Source organism: Danio rerio, chromosome 25, assembly GCF_049306965.1.
Source record: "Danio rerio strain Tuebingen ecotype United States chromosome 25, GRCz12tu, whole genome shotgun sequence".
NCBI classification, from domain to species: Eukaryota; Metazoa; Chordata; class Actinopteri; order Cypriniformes; family Danionidae; genus Danio; species Danio rerio.
Genome location: NC_133200.1, coordinates 3,167,596 through 3,185,557, shown reverse-complemented (window position 1 = coordinate 3,185,557; position 17,962 = coordinate 3,167,596). Strand labels below are relative to the sequence as shown.

The window sequence follows — 17,962 nt, the reverse complement described above, 5'->3', positions numbered from 1 at the left end:
CCCCTTAAAATCTGTATAATCATTCATGAATATATTTATTTTTGGTGTGAACTTTCCTTTTAACATTCCAATTAAACCACTGGAGACATGTTTTGAGGATGTCTTTGGTACTTTTTTTCGACCTTGCTGTCTATAAGTGAAGTTTAATTTTAAACTAATTTCGAGAGGAGCATGTGCTCATGATTGACCCAGCTGGTCCACATTAGCTAATTATGATCCTCCAATCAAAGGATCTCAAATCACTATATATATCCTCATTACCTTTCTACAACTATCTTCGTCTGGAAGAAACCCCCCTCCTCCCCTTCTTCCTCCTTTATCCAGAATGGGCGGCACGGTGGCTCAGTGACTAGCACTGTTGCCTCACAGCAAGAATACCAATGGTGTTGGGTCCTCGCTAAGCCATCTGGTATTTCTGTGTGGAGTTTGCATGTTCTCCCCGTGCCCGCGTGGGTTTCCCCCGGGTTCCCCGGTTTCCTCCCACCATCCAAATGTGCTCTATATTATAGATAAAACAAGCCTAAACCTTTTTTATAATGTCTTACTCTCAGGAAGTTCGCCTTAGCCTCAGCAGCGGGGGAGTTTGAGATAGACCTGACCTCAATCTCCACTCGCCCTGCAAAAGGGGGGGAGCCCTGGGCTCGAGGATCTCTTGAGCTCAGGGCTCTCTCCCGGGACAGCATACCAAACAAGATATGTTTATATCATGAGCTAAGTGTGAACTCTTGAAAGGACCATAGAGCTCTCAGATTTTATCTAAAATACCTTAATGTGCAAATTTTTTGATGCTTGTTTAAACTACTTATTTTAAATGAGCTGAATCAACACAATTCTTAAGGTTTTTGTTTAGACGACTTAATTGTTTTATGTTCAATCCACTTACATTTGGTAAAACAATTAGCTTAACTTAATCGATTTGTGTTTGAACAACATGAAGGAATTACGTGGAACCCAACATTTTTTTAGCATTTTTATGTTTCGGCCGGGTGGTTAGCACTGTCACCTCATAGCAAGAAGGTCACTGGTTCGAGTCCCAGCTGGGTCAGTTGCGTTTCTGTGTGGAGTTTCCTCCGGGTACAGAGACAGTCGACTTTTGAAATTCAACATTTTAACCCAGCTCGTTGAGTTATAAAATAAATAACCAAATAAAGGTTACATATAACCCAACAAAGCATCAAATATTTAACCCAACTGGTTGAGTTATTATTAATAAATAACCTAATAAAGGTTTTAAAATAACCCAACAATGCATCAAATATGTTTAACTCAACTACTGGGTTGAAGAAATAACGTTTTTTTAGAGTGTGTGGAGTTTGCATGTTCTCCCCGTGTTGGTGTGGGTTTCCTTCGGGTGCTCCGGTTTCCCCCACAGTCCAAACACATGCACTATAGGGGAATTGAATAAGCTAAATTGACCGTAGTGTATGAGTGTGAATGTGTATGGGTGTTTCCTAGTACTGGGTTGCAGCTGGAAGGGCATCCACTGCATAAAACATATGCTGGCATGGTTGTAAGTCCATTCCACTGTGGCGACCGCTGATAAATACATAGACTAAGGTGAAGGAAAATGAATGAATGAATAGCTGATAGAAAGACACAAGGATGAGTAATCAATATACAGACGTTCATTTTTGGGTGAACTATTTCTTTAAAAGAAAAACGCACAAACCCTCAAGCCATGATCTATTTGAAGGCCAAACTACACATTAAAATACCATGGCAACGACAAGGGACCCGATGCGGAAGTGTCAGGAAGTAAAGAACAAGACGGAAATAAAAAGGGGAATGTGGGTGAGGCAAACAATGTATTCTTCCCCATCTGGAACGTGGGATGTTTCTTCTCCCTCCTCTCCTTGCGTGGGTGGTTTGAAATACCTCTTTACCTTCTGAAACGCTTTAATACTGCCTATTCCTCCCGCTCTCGCTGCTATGCACACATCAAATCTGCATCCAATTACAATTCTTTGGAACCAGCAAACCATCCAAGATGTGCAGCCTGAAGGCTCATTCACATGACTCCAGTCAACGCTCTGCAATTCACCGAACTCTCAGTCACGTTTTCCTGCACTTCTTGCTGGTCAGGATTGGTCTTGTAACACTTAAGGCTTTCAACGTTGCTCCCTGTTTGCTTATCGGCTCCAAAAGCGAGGAGAAAACCCCCACATAGTAGAGCTGCACAATTAATCGTAAAAAGATCGCGATCTTGATTCGACCCCCTAGACCAGGGCTGTCAAACTCAATTCCTGGAGGGCCGAAGCCCTGCACAGTGTAGTTACCACTCTGCTCCAACACACTTACCTGTAGGTTTCAAACAACCCTGAAGGACTCAATTAGTTTGATCAGGTGTGTTTAATTAGGGTTGGAAGTAAACTGTGCAGAGCTGCGGCCCGTTTGGAACTGAGTTTGACACCCCTGGTCTAGACGATCTTAATCCAGCATTTCTACGATTCTGTCAATCATATTTTCAAGTTCAGGAGAGAAGCGAAAGTGGCCGCACAAGTCTTCACATTGTTTTACACGCGTTGTTCAGCAACTCGGACACCTCCAAATGATGTTAAAATAGTCACATGCAGTATGTTTAAGATATAATTCTCCTCAAAAATGCAATTTCTGTCTTTATGTAATGTATTTATGACCGCAAAATCTCACGTGACGTGAGCAGACCGTCAGCTGCTACCACAGAGAGGTCTGAATGAAGCCTACTTTAGTGAACAGAACCCAGGCTGTGAATTACAGGTAACGTTAATAATGTTGTAAATAACATTCAGTTTGTGGCACAGAGTGATCGTTTGGGAGCCTCGCGGGAAGTGAACCGCTCTTAGCAGTGGAAATGAAACCGAAAGCGCACACAGTGTTGCCAGATGTAGCTGACTGATTTCAGCCCATAAGTATCCAAAACCACGAAATGCAAAAATATCCACCCAGTCTTCTGTATTCACGAAAATCACGCGGGTGACAGATTTTAAACAGACAATCATAGATTGTAAGCATACGTCTCAAACACAATAATTCAACATCAGAATTATCATCAGCATTACACTGCAAAAAATGCTTTGCTTTTTTAGATTTTTTTGTCTTGTTATAAATATCTAAAAGTTCTTTAATCAAGAAGCCTTTTCTAGACAAGCAAAACATATCGTCTTGTTTTAAGAAATAATATGCCAAAATGATCTTATCACAAATCGAAAAACAAGATTATTTGGCTAACCCCATTGGCACACTGTAAAAAAAAAAAATCGTTAAAAAAAAAAGGTCAAATGACAAAACAAAAACCATAAAATTACGGTAAAATTTCTTTGTTTAAATAAAGTGCAAAAAATAATAAATCTACAGATATTTTCATTAAAATATTTACAGAGAAACACTGTTTATTTTACAGACTTTTCCCAGATTATTACCATCAAATCCATTTAATAAAGTAACACACTAAGAGTTTTACAGAGAAACACTGTTATTTTATAGACTTTTCCTAAATTATTATTATCGAACACCATCAATAAAGTGACTGCACTAAAAGTTCAAGAGAAAACAAAGTTATTTAATTTTTTTTTTTTTACAATTAAACGCCTTTAATTAAATGCCAAGACATGCTCATGATCGTAATTTAACAGTATTATTTTGGATCAAAAAAGTTTGGAAAAAACATCAAGCGATTATACAACTTATTAAAATTCTCACAACTTTAACATTACATTTTATTGAATAGTATTACTTTAAAACATGTAGAGGTTTAAGTTATATGGAATGATTCAGTTGCAAATCTTAAATGAAATGGAACTGTAACGTGGAGGGGACCCTGACAAATAAGTGCAGATTCAAATGCAGGTTTATTACACAGAGACGGTCAGGTAAGCAACAGTCAACACAGGGGCAAACTGCAAACAGATGTATGCATGGAATCCAGAGTCATGGTCAATTAACAAGCAAACGGTCAGTCCCGGCAGCAAACAACGTAAACAATTAACAAACAAAGCAAGGCAAAAGAAGAGAAACACATCATAATGTTCACAGTAGCAGTATAACAAGACTAAGCAATTGACGCGTGCGTCTGTGCTGCTTTTAAAGTGCATGTAACCAGTTCATAACGATCCTCCGGCTGTGTGTGTGCAATCAGCGGAATCTGGAACAGGTGTATGTGAGCACTCTTAGTGTGTTACTTTATTAAATGGATTTGAGAGTAATAATCCGGGAAAAGTCTGTAAAATAACAGTGTTTCTCTGTAAACCTTTTAATGAAAATATCTGTAGATTTATTATTTTTTGCACTTCTTTTTCAACAAAGAAATTTTACCTTAATTTAATGGTTTTTGTTTGGCAGCCATAGCTGACAGTCATTTGAACTTTTTTTTACGATTTTTTATTTTTTTTTACAGAGCAAGTAATTACTTAGTTACTTTAATTTTACGTAATTTTAAATGTACTTAAAAAACAGGAAAAAACACTGTAAATAATACGTAATTTTTTTTTGTAAAAAACAGACAAATTGCTGTAATTTGTCATTACTTATAAAGTACATAAAATAACAGTCAAGCCGTTAATTTACAGATAATGTTTGTAATTTTTACGAACTTTTGAATATAATTTAAAATAACAGAAAAAATACTGTATAAATAATACTGTAATTTCCCTGTATCAAAAACACAAATGTCAGTAATTTGTCTTTAATAATAAAGTACCTAAAATGAAAGGCAAACGGTTAATTTAGAGAGATTGGTTGTCATTTTACTAAGTTTTGAATATAATGTGAAATGACAAAAAATTACTGTAAAAAATTTAGGGATATTTTCTGTAAAATTAGTTTTGTTTTGTTTTTACAGTGCAGATTATTTTGCTTGATTTGAGGAAAAACACTTCATTTTGGCATATTATTTCTTAAAACAAGACGATATGTTTTGCTTGTCTAGAAAATGCTTCTTGATTTAAGAATTTAGATATTTGGACTAGAAACAAGACAAAAAATCTAAGTAATGACCAGGACAAATCTAAAGTCTGTTCAAGTCCACCATTCCAAGTCTATACAAAATTTAGCATTTTAACCAACAGTACAAGTACACTCATATTCACCTTCATTTTACATCTACAGAATCGTGAGAAAATCGTGATCTTTGTTTTAGGCAAAAACATAGTGATTCTCATTTTAGCCAGAATCGTGCAGCTTTACCACATAGTGTCTGTAGCTGTTGATGTCAAAGGTCGCCTATAGAAATCTTAGTGGCCTTAACTACTGTGTGATACTTGCATCAAATTAAAAAAATCCTATGTACTGTTCATAATGTATTGCAGTATGTTTTACTGTAATATGGGTAGGGTTTGGTGGTATGGGGAGGTTTAAGAGTGGGTTAAAGTGTAAGGGATGATCAACGGTGTAATTAAAGATGTAAGTACAGATGTTAATTACAGATTTATTTACATGCGGGCGGCACTGTGGCTTACAGTAAGAAGGTCACTGGTTTGAGTTCTGGCTGGGCCAGTTGGCATTTCTGTGTGGAGTTTGCATGTTCTCCTCGTGTTGGCATGGGTTTCCTCCGGGTGCTCCGGTTTTCCACATTGTCCAAATACATGTGCTGTGGGGGAATTGATTAACTAAATTGTCCATAGTGTATGAGTGTGTATGGGTGTTTCTCAGTGCTGAGTTGCAGCTGGAAGGGCATCCACTGTGTAAAATTGAAAAGAAAGTGAATGAATGAATACCTATATAAGTCTTATTTTGAACACCAACACTTACAGTGTTTACAATGTTTAAATACTCAAAGTTCATGTTGTTCCCTCGCTCATTTACCCGAGCATCAAAGCTCTTTTTTTCCCCTGTCAGAGGTGTGTGAGTTACGCAATTTATTCTGTGCAGGTGAAGATTGTGCACCTGGCTGAGATTTTGCACAATGCTTCAGTTGTTACAGTCACGTTGCCTGCTATGACGCATGCACAGCCACGATAGCTAATCCTGTATCAGGTTCTCATATTATGGACTACTCTTTCTGTAACTGCACCTTTTTTCTTTTGCGCTCTTAGAATAACAGGGTCATGTTTAGGCGGTATCTTTGTTGTGGAGATTCACACGCAAAATTTAAATGCAGTTTTTTATTACAATGCGCTACTTTTACATTGTTTTTATATGCAAACACGTGTTTCATGAATGTGTGTGCGAGCTAAAGTGCACCTATGCTGAAAAATCTACTTTTCAAGCTGTTTGGACAGACATTTGGGTAGGTATAGTGCATACACTGTCATATTGGGCTGATATAAACACACTCAGTCCTTTTTTTTCAATTTAACAACGTAAAAATGGTGGACCAATTGGAGCGGTTTTCAGACCGACTTCATGTAAGAAGTTTCAGACTTGATGTAAGAGTGCGGTCCCCCCACCCACCAATATTGATTGACAGCTGCGCGTATTAACATGTCTCCGTAGTAACGCATATAAGCATATCAACAAGACAGTACGAGCGCAAAGCAACCGGCAATAAAAGCTCTGTTCAGCTTTACAAATGTTAAAACAGTGTTTTAAAATGTTATAAAACAGTGGATATGTGTAATGAAGTACAGCGACTCACTTCAGCTTTACTCCATTAGCACAGCCGCGTGTCAGAACAATTATAAAGGAAGACGCTTCAATCCCGGTTTGTGGACGTTAAATCAGGTTTATTTTGTACAATAACATAACAGATATCCATACAGCAGTGGAGATTAGCCTGTATCCTGTCACATATGCGTGCACAAACAGTGCATAGCTAAACGCAAGCACTGTCTGTGTGTGTGTGTGTCCGCGCTGTGTGCGTGAACTTTGTAACGACATTGTGTGTGACTCTTTGCAAATCCACAACAGATGCATCAAATACTCATTGATAAAGTTCTTACTGTAGTATTTCTCACAAACGCTACGTGAGATCTGTCTGTCTGTTGTCTAAAGTTGCTTTCACACCTACACTTTTGTTTCAATCAACCAATCGCTCTCGGATCCGCGCCAAATCAATCGCTCCGAGATCGCTTGAATGAGGTGGTCTCGGCTCGATTGAAACGAACTCTGGAGCGGATCGATTGCAGTGAGAAAGCGATCCGATCTGAGCGCGGTTATAGCACTGTGTTTTATGGATATGTAATAGGCATACGGCTATATGAAGAGAGAATTCTAGATAGGGCGGGAAGTTTCGCGAGTCTCCGTAGGATTTGCAAAAACAAAAACAGCAAGCAGACGTACCTCCAGTCACGTATTTCACTGTCCCCAGAAATGTAGAACTGTGTACGTTTCCGCAATGGTTGAAAAAACGCATAAATAAATTTAGTTTTTCAGTGTGCAAAGACTTTATTTGGAGTCCTGGAGTAACTTTCTGCAGATTTTCACAGAAAGCTTACCTTCTTGAGAAGGCTCATTTCGGGATGATGTTTGTGTTGGGAACATTGCAGCGGAACATTAACAGATTGTAACTAGAGGGAAAGTTGTTGAATAAAATTGGCAGGTGTGGTTTGGATAACCGATGTAAAACTAACCAATTGGCTCCCAAATTGCATCCTTTTTAAAATATCAACGCCTGTTTTCCTCGCCAAAGCACAATCCTACACTGAAATGATGGAAATTCCTGTAGAACACCCGGTGATGCATTACAGCTCATGTTTGCAGAGCAAGACGCTGTTTCCCAGTTTCTGAATCTCCTGCATTACAAGGGAAAACCACAGAATTTCTTTTGAGGGAGTCATGTGGCCAAGTTTCTGCTTTCGTCAAATGTATCCTTAAACTTGGAAAATTTGAAGGGAAGGATGGGGTGAGGAGAGGTCATCTCATGCACTCGTGTTTTGTCTGATTATGATGAAACAATGCATTTTCATGGAATCTCCCAGAGCTGTTTTGACCCTCAGGATTGGAAGTGAACCAAAAGCTGTTTTCGGAGGACTAGAAACTTGAAATGGATATAGGGTTGCTGACGTGACGTTGCATTTTCACAGTCACTCCACGACAAAAATGAATATAATTAATATTGACATCATTTAAAACACAGTAAATTGTTGAACATTTATTTAACTCTTCTTTTAAAAAGTGTTTTGATATTTGAGAGCCAAATCTCAAAACTGTTATTTTGGGAAAAAAACATTAAAAAACAACAACACAGGCTCATTGTGGATATCTACCCCGGTCTACATTTCTAGAGAGTGTGAAATATGTACCCAGAGATACGTCTGGCTGCTTTATGTCTGTAAAACAAACGATATGGAGTGAATTGACGCCACCAGTGGCTTCTATTCCCTTTTGCACTACTGCCGACCACTTGTCTCCATGTGGCTGGCTTTTCCGTTGTTATCAGTTTGCCCGGTGGCTCGCCAACTTGAAACGGATATTGGGTTGTTGACGTGACGTTGCGTTTTCACAGTCACAGTTACGGTAAATTTCTGTAATTTAATGTTCGTTATTTTACGGTAAATTTCTTTAATTTTTATTTCAGTTATTTTAGGGTCAATTTCTGTAATTTAACGTTCGTTATTTTACAGTAGATTTCTGTAATTTAATGTCAGTTATTTTACGGCAAATTTCTGTAATTTAATGTTCGTTATTTTACGGTAAATTTCTGTAATTTTTATTTCAGTTATTTTACAGTAAATTTCTGTAATTTAATGTTCGTTATTTTACGGTAAATTTCTTAAATTTTTATTTCAGTTATTTTACGTTAAATTTCTCTAATTTAATGTTCATTATTTTACGGTAAATTTCTGTAATTTAATGTCAGTTATTTTACAGTCAATTTCTGTAATTTAATGTTCGTTATTATACGGTAAATTTCTGTAATTTAATGTCAGTTATTTTACAGTCAATTTCTGTAATTTAATGTTCGTTATTATACGGTAAATTTCTGTAATTTAATGTTCGTTACTTTTGGGTAAATTTCTGTAATTGAATGTTCGTTATTTTACGGTAAATTTTTTGTAATTTAATGTCAGTTATTTTACAGTCAATTTCTGTAATTTAATGTTCGTTATTATACGGTAAATTTCTGTAATTTAATGTCAGTTATTTTACGGTCAATTTCTGTAATATAATGTTCGTTATTTTACGGTCAATTTCTATAATATAATGTCAGTTATTTTACGGTCAATTACTGTAATTTAATGTTCGTTATTTTACGGTCAATTTCTGTAATTTAATGTCACTTATTTTACGGTCAATTTCTGTAATATAATGTCAGTTATTTTACGGTCAATTTCTGTAATTTAATGTTCATTATTTTACGGTAGATTTCTGTAATGTAATGTTCGTCATTTTTGGGTAAATTTCTGTAATTTAATGTCCGTTATTTTATGGTAAATTTCTGTAATTTAATGTCAGTTATTTTATGGTAAATTTCTGTAATTTAATGTGTTATTTTATGGTAAATTTCTGTAATTTAATTTCCATTATTTTATGGTAAATTTCAATAAATTTAATGTCCATTATTTAACGGTAAATATCTGTAATTTAACAGCCGTTATTTGACTTTTTTTTCCCGGCACCGCAACTGCCAGGAAAAAAACGTACAATTACGGATTTTTTATAGTTAAGCCTTTAAATGTCACTTTAAGCTGAATACTATCTTGAATAATATCTAGTCAAATATTATGTGCTAGCATCATGGCAAAGATAAAAGAAATCAGTTATTAGAAATGAGTTATTAAAACTATTATGATTAGAAATGTGTTGAAGAAATCTGCTCTCTGAAAAATATACAGGGGGGCTAATAACTCTGACTTCAACTGTACATATCCCAACTTTTTCCTCTTCTCTTGGTTTGACTCGGAGCCAGATCTCCAGTTACACTTCCTGTTTTCCCTCACGCTTCTGTGGTTCCGCCTGATCATTCCCACCGGCCCTGCGCGCCTCACTGCAGACAGATTCCTACAATTCCCTTCGCTATTCCCACCGGAGCCCTGCGTGGCCAGAGCTTGGGAAAGTCCTCTTCCGGAGTCAGCAACAGAGCCTCTTGTTTCTCTCTCCTCCTCTGCTCTCTCTTTCCCTTCTTCCTCTTCTTTTCTTTTTCTTGCTCTCTCAGCTCACTCTCAAAATCAACATTTCCAGAGTGAATGTAAACCAAACCGCCAGAGTGATGGAGTCCAAATGAAGGTCTGAAAGTTTTCACGACCTTCAGCTGCATTTGGAATTCGAGGAAATGCATACATTGGTTTTTCCTCCTCCTCCGATCAAAATCAGATGGTCTTCTCTGTGATTTTTGAATTTGTTTATGGAGCAACAGTTGGGAGAGAGCTTGTAGATGTCTCCAGCTCAGGCTTCAGCTTTTTAGAGCCTTTGAAATGTGCATTTTTAGTCTATGTTTTGACGTAATCAGGAACACAGGTTTTCCTCCTCCTCCCATCAAAATCAGATGGTCTTCTCTGTGATTTCTGAGTTATTTAGTATTATTTATTTGAGAAGCAATAGTTGGAAAAGCCTGTAGAAGACATTGCTGATTTCTGCTTTTTAGAGTCTTTGAAATGTGCATTTTTACTCGATGTTTAGACATAATCTAAACTCAAAAAGGAATCGAGGGAGGGGAATATGGTAGCCCCTCCCATTCTTCCAAAATCAGCCAATAGCGTTTCATTAATATCTCAACTCTGTCAGTCAGATGATATTATGCAGTGCTGTTACATATAGTTAGGGACTATTTTCAGGCTCTTTGTAATATCATTAATGCATACATTGGTTTTCCTCCAGTTCAAATTAAAACCAGATGATCTTCTCCATGATTTCTGGCTTTATTTAAAAAATAGTTGGGAAGCAAAAGTTAGGAGAGTCTTTAGAAGACTTTGCTGATGTCTCCAGCTCAGATTTCTGTTTTTTAAAGTCTTTGAAATGTGTATTTTGATGCTATTTTTGATGTTTTGATGTATTCTCAACTCAAACAGGAATAGAGGGGGGGTCATTAAGTAGCTCCTCCCCTTTTTCAAAATCAGTTAACTTTACATCACAGCTCTGTCAGACAGATGTCATTATGCAGTGGTTACCTGGTTAGGGATCTTAAAATCAGATGGTCTTCACTGTGATTTCTTTTTTTAAAGAATAGTTGGGAAGCAATAGTTGGGAGAGTCTTTTTAGAGTCTTTGAAATGTGCATTTTTAGTCAAAATTTTAACGTAATCTCAACTTAAACAGGAATTGAGGGAGGGGCATTTAGTAGCCCCTCCCCCATTTTAAAATCAGCCAAATGGTTTCATTTAGATGTCAACTCTGTCAGTCAGACGATATTACGCAGTGCTGTTACCTAGTTAGGGACTATTTTCAGACCCTGTGTAAAATCATTATGCAAATATTGATTTTCCTACTCTTTAGATTAAAGTCAGATGGTCTTCTTCATGATTTCTGGCTTTATTTATTATGTAGTTGGGAACTAATAGTTGAGAGAGTCTGTATTTATTTATTATTTAGTTGGAAAACAATCATTGCTAGAGTCTGTAGAAGACTTTGTTGATGTCTCTAGCTCAGATTTACTGCTTTTTAGAGTCTTTGAAATGTGCATTTTTACTTGATGTTTTGACAATCTCAACTCAAAAAGGAAAAGAGGGAGGGGAATATAGTAGCCCCTCCCATTTTTCCAAAACCAGCCAATAGTGTTTCAGTTATGTCACAACTCTGTCAGTCAGATGATATTACGCAGTGCTGTTACCTAGTTTGGGACTATTTTCAGGCGCTGTGTAATATCATTAATGCATACATTGGTTTTCCCACTCTTCTGATCAAAATCAGATGATGTTCTCCATGATTTCTGCCTTTATTTATTATTTTGTTGGGAACTAATAGTTGAGAGAGTCTGTAGAAGATTTTACTGATGTATCAGGCTCAGATTTTTGATTTTCAGAGTGCTTGAAATGTGCATTTTAAGTCATTTTTTTATGTAATCTCAACTCAAACAGAAATACAGGGAGGGGCATATATTATAGCTCCTCCTTTTTTTCAAAACCAGCAAATAGCATTTCATTTAGATCACAACTCTGTGAGTGAGATGATATTACGCAGTGTTGTTACCTAGTTAGGGACTATTTTCAGGCATATTTTTGGGTAATATCAGAGTATTACATTGGTTTTCCAACTCTTCTGATCAAAATCAGATGGCCTTCTCCGTGATTTCTGACTTTATTTAAAGAACAGTTGGGAAGCAATGGAGATACTTTTATTGACTACTTATTTCCTTATCTTTACTGACTTGATTATTTTTAGGACTTTGCAGATGTCTCCAGCTCAGATGTCTATTTTTTAGAGTCTTTGAAATGTGTATTTTTAGTTGCTTTTTAATGTAATGTCAACTCAAACAGAAATACAGGGAGGGGCATATAGTAGCTCCTCCCCCTTTTCAAAATCAGCCAATAACATTTTGTTTGTCAGTCAGATGATATTATGCGGTGCTGTTACCTAGTTATAGGGACAATTTTCAGGCACTGTAGTGACTGTGGTGGAAGTGTAATGGTGTGGGGGAGATTTTCTTGGCACACTTTGGGTCCATTCGTACCAGTTGAGCATCGTGTCAACGCCACAGCCTACCTGAGTATTGTTACTAACCACGTCCATCCCTTTATAACCACAGTATCCATCTTCTGATGGCTACTTCCAACAGGATAAAGCGCCATGTCATAAAGCGTGAATCATCTCAGACTGCTTTCTTGAACATGACAATGAGTTCACTGTACTCAAATGGCCTCCACAGTCACCAGAACTCAATCCAATAGAGCATCATTTTGGCATGATGGATGTGCAGCCGACAAATCTGCAGCAACTGTGTGATGCTATCATGTCAATATGGAGCAAAATCTCTGAGGAATATTTCCAGTAACTTGTTGAATCTACGCCATAAATGAATAAGGGAGTTCTGAAGACAAAAGGGAGTCCAACCCGGTACTAGTAAGGGGTACCTAATAAAGTGGCCGGTGAACGTAGATATCCTTTATACAAACATACTGACACTGACTTTAAGACTAACATGTTAATACTAACTTTGATTGATTTCACAGGGACTCTAAAGTGTTCCTAGATTTTCCAGCAAGTAAACATAGGAAAACTTGCAAGAATTTAATTGCACACTATAACATCTCCTCACATTGTGAGACATTACCGAGATCCCTTTTAAAACCCCAAAGGAGACCCATGTGAGATTACAGGGGTCTTGTTCTCCATGATTCCACTTCCTGTTATCTCCTTCCTGTGTGACTAACAGTCCACGATGTCGGCCCCTCAGCTAATGCTTGCATAAACAAGTAAATAACAGTTTGCCGTGCCGGTTTTCTCCCTCGAGGTCTCCGGGGCATGAAGTGTCGCGCGGCTGGTCATGTGGTTCCGTCTTTAAACCATAATTACATCTTCCATTGGGTTCACTGTGTTTATCTGACCCCAGCAAATGTAAACAGGCTTCATCGTCCTCTGTGTGTAGCGTATCATTAACAATAAGTTAGCGGAGCATTATTGTCTCCTTTTTTTTACAATCCAGACACGGCAACAAACAGGGAACATAATAAAAAAAGTATTAAACATGTGATGTGTTTTCCTGGAAATAATAATTCTAATGGAGCTGTTGACATGGAATTGAAGCAGATTTTTGGTAAAAACCCAAACAACACAAACATTTTTTAATGCTGCAGCTTAAAGACGCCTCTCATATGGAGATTGAAGTCACATGCATTGCTCAGGTAGGAGTTTCTCACAGTGTCAAAATCTTGATGCTTCTGTGGGTCTCGTCTATCAGATTTGAGCTTTGATTTGTATTCTCTATTGGATTCGGTTCAGGTGATTGGCTGGGCCATTCCACAGCTTGATTTTCTTCCTCTGAAAGCCTTTGAGAGTCTCCTCGGCTGTGTTTTGATCATTATCTTGCTGAAATGGTTCCATCTTCATCCTCATGCTAATGTAGATGTTGGACTGAAGCAGCTGATGTCCATTTACACTGAGGAAGGGCAGAGGGTTGCTAAAGAACTACTGAAGCTGCGCCCCAAATCGCATACTTATGCACTATTCTACGCCATTTTGTAGTATAAATAGTGTAATTAGTGTGTTCACACTGAAAACTCTAAAAATAATGAGTGCACTTTAATTACCTGGATCATGCACTCATTCAGCCGCTAAAATGAAGTGTGTAATGATGGACACTTCATGCACTCAACGACCGCAGGTTTGCTTACGTATCGGAAGAGGCGGAGCTATCGGACGCACATGTTGGATAACTTTATTTATTTTGGATGGTGAAAGCAAAATTCTCCTACGAGAGTGATTATAGCGCCTCCCGATGGTGAATGCGGCAATATTCACGGCAGGTATTATTTGATAATTCGGTCGTTTATTTCACTGATTTGGCGACCGTCAAACGTCATCAGGGAAACAGTTTGAAAATCCGCTTAGTAATAAAACATAAGTGTTCCATTTGGGACGACACTACATACATATGCTATCCTGTTGAGTGTGTAAGTGCATAAGTACATAGTGCATAGTGTGCCATTAAAGACGCAGCTTGAGAGATTTCAGCTGCTGTCTGGCCTTTCCCTGCTTCTCTACACCTCCCTTTCCTCATGTGTTCAATACTTTTTCCTTGAATCGTTTCCTTTTATTACACAAACCTTCATTTGTAAACTGTTTTCTTTGCATATGTGGATTTATTTGGTTGCTATCAACATCTGGTGAGAATTTCAAGTCAACAGCGCCTTTAGAAATATGTTTTTCAATGCACAACAGTTCACAGAAGACATATGTGCAAGGTACTGATAGGGGCGCAGGAACACATGAATAGTGTGCCGTATCCTCTCTACTTCCTGTCTCATTCTTGTTGCCGACTCAGAATTGTTCCTGTCTAAAGCTTGTCCTCTCTCACAAGAGGATAACAAGGGCATAGCTGTAAATTTGACATGTCATGCACAAAAAGACACACAATTTTGTGAACATACACTGTAAAAAATGCTGGGTTCCACACTATTCCTGGTCACACTTTATTTTGTTAAATGTAAGTTACACTGCATCTACATGCCCTCTAATTCTCATTAGATTATAAGTAGACTGTTGGGGCTGGGGTTAGTGTAAGTTGAAATGTACTTGCAAAGTTTATTATAGTCAGTTAAATGTCTGTTTAGCAGCAGTATCAGCTGATATTAAGCAGACAGTCTACTAATACTCAAATGGACCATCAAAATAAAGTGCTACTTATATTACTTCATGTTGACCTTAAGTTAACTTTATCCTTTTTACAAATTTAAGAGGATTCAACATAACACAATTAAGTTTTCCCCAGAAAGAAACTTTTGAATTGTTTATTGTGTCGTTTTAACTCATTTTATTTATTTATTTATTTATTTAACTCATTTTAAATAAACAGCTTAAACAAGCTGCAAAAGTTTTTTTTTTTTAAGGGGATGTCAGTCCCTCCAGGATTTTACAGAGAGAAATGACTTTTGATTTGTTTGATTGATTGATTGATTGATTTATTATTACTTAATTATTTTTTTTACTTTATTTTGTTTTTCATTGTTTATTGTTAAACCTGCTCTGTGTGCATAGTCTTTATTAGAAAATTAATAGTAATTCAAATAAGACTTTTGATTTGTTTTGGGGGGTTTGTTTGTTTTTTTAATAGCATTTTTTGTCAAATTTTTTTTTTTTATTACAACATGCACTGTGTGCTTTGTCTTTGTTGAAAAGCAATTAATTTAAAAATAACAATAAAAAATACTTTTGCTTTATTTGTTTTTTAGCATTTTTTGTTTTTTATTTTTGTTTTTTATTAATTATTTCGTTATTTTTTACTTTATTTAGTTTTTTCATGTTTACTGTTTACTGTCATGTTTGTGTGCTTTGTCTTTGTTGGAAAAAAAATAATTAAAATTAAAAAAAATATTTGTTTTTTTTGTTTTGTTTGTTTTTTATAGCATTTTTATTTTTTATTACTTATTTATTTTTTACTTTATTTTGTTTTTTATTGTTTATTGTTAAACCTGCTCTTTGTGCTTTGTCTTTGTTGAAAAGCAATTTATAAAAAAATAATAGTAATTAAAATAAAAGATTTTTTATTTGTTTTGGGGTTTTTTGTTTGTTTTCATAGTATATATATATATATATATATATATATATATATATATATATATATATATATATATATATATATATATATATATATATATATATATATATATATATACAGTTGAAGTCAGAATTATTAGCCCCCTGTATTATTAGCGCCCCTGTTTATTTTTTTTCCCCAATTTCTGTTTAATGGAGGGAAGATTGTTTCAGCACTTTTCTAAGCATAATAGTTTTAAAAACTTATTTCTAATAACAGATTTATTTTGTCTTTGTCATGATGATAGTAAATAATATTTTACTTGAAATTTTTCAAGACACTTCTATACAGCTTAAAGTGATATTTAAAGGCTTAACTAGGGTAATAAGGTGCACTAGGCAGGTTAGGGTAATTAGTCAAATTATTGTATGATGATGGTTTGTTCTGTAGACAATCCAAAAAAGAATTAGCTTAAAGGGGCTAATAATTTTGTCCCAAAAATGTTTTTAAAAAAATTAATAACTACTTTTATTCTAGCCGAAATAAAACAAATAAGACTTTCTCCAGAAGAAAAAATATTATCAGACATACTGTAAAAATGTCATTGCTCTGTTAAACATAATTTGGGAAATATTTAAAAAAGAAAATAAAAATCAAAAGGGGGCTAATAATTCTGACTTCAACTGTATATATATATATATATATATAAATATATATATATATAAATATATATATATATATATATATTTTTTCAATTTCTTTATTTAGTTTTTTCATGCGTATCGTTAAACATGCACTGTATGCTTTGTCTTTGTTAAAAAGCAATTAATTAAAAACATAATAATTAAAATAAATAAAAAAGACTTCAGATTTGTTGAAATGATGTTTGAAAGTGATTGTGTTGCGAGTTTTGCGCCATTTCTTGTTTTGTTTTTGTGTGAAAATACACACATTTTACTCATCTAAGTTTAGTATTTTTTAACCTGGAGAACTATCGTCCTCTGTAATTTATATAAAGGAAACACTGAGAGAAACAAGAGATTATCCTGAAGCCTGTTGTTTCCTGTTTAATAATTAAATAGAAAAATTAAATAAATACATAAATAAAATAAATACTGATAAGTCGTCTGGGTTTTTTGATGGCTGTTTGAGCACACTGATGTAAATGATCTAGAACATGCGCGCTTATGTGTGTGTGTGTCAGAGAACATATGTGTATGTCAGAGATGAATATATATATATAGGGAATTATTGTGAAATCCTGGATGGTCTGACTTGTGTATGTGATCCAAGGGGTACTGCAAAAAAAGTATTCAAAGAAAAAAACAAGAATTATAAAAGCCAGGTCAACATAAATAGTGCAACTTGACCTAGTTTAATCGGTAACGCTTTAATTATTAAACATGTTAGTTTGAGCTAAATTTAACCAACATGAACTCATGACCTAAGACCTATATATATGACCGATATAAGACCTATTCATGACCTATCTTGGTATCATGACTTTACTTGAAGGGGCACATTATCATTATTAAAATTATAAAACCTGTAACCATTGACTTTCATAGTATTTGTATTTTTTTTCTACAATGGAAGGCAATGGTTACAGGTTTTCAGCTTTCTTGAAAACATCTTTTGTGTTCCACAGAATAAAACAAATAGAGTAAATAGTGAGTAGATTTTCATTTTTGGGTGAACTGCCCCTTTAATTAGCAAGTATCTGAGTTATTTGGCAGAGCGGTTGAGTGTGTTCCTGTTTGTGTCAGCGGAATCCTCACGCTGTTTGTAGATTGAGAGTAAATGTGATTGCGTTTGGCTTCAGACTCACGGTATTGCCTCTCTCCGTGGAAATCACACATTTATCTCTGTGTTTTGGAGACGTGCAGAGAGCATGATGTCATCAGCTCAAGGGCCCTCAGGTTTTATGAGAAGCAGCTGTGAGGAGGAGGAGAAACACTGAGTTAAAGGGACAGTTCACTCA

At 35.8% G+C, this 17,962-nt stretch overlaps 1 protein-coding gene and 1 long non-coding RNA gene across 6 annotated transcripts in view; one reads left to right on the top strand and one right to left on the bottom strand.

The window, feature by feature from the left end:
• LOC137489311 (uncharacterized) overlaps window positions 1-17,962 on the bottom strand; it is a 100,183-nt gene that overhangs the window by 21,332 nt on the left and 60,889 nt on the right. For all 5 annotated transcript variants that reach the window (XR_012400153.1, XR_012400157.1, XR_012400154.1 and 2 more), the window contains one exon: window positions 17,810-17,916. This is a non-coding gene — a long non-coding RNA (uncharacterized lncRNA). The remainder of the gene's footprint in view (window positions 1-17,809; window positions 17,917-17,962) is intronic.
• si:dkey-82f1.1 overlaps window positions 1-17,962 on the top strand; it is an 88,591-nt gene that overhangs the window by 16,059 nt on the left and 54,570 nt on the right. The window lies entirely within an intron of this gene.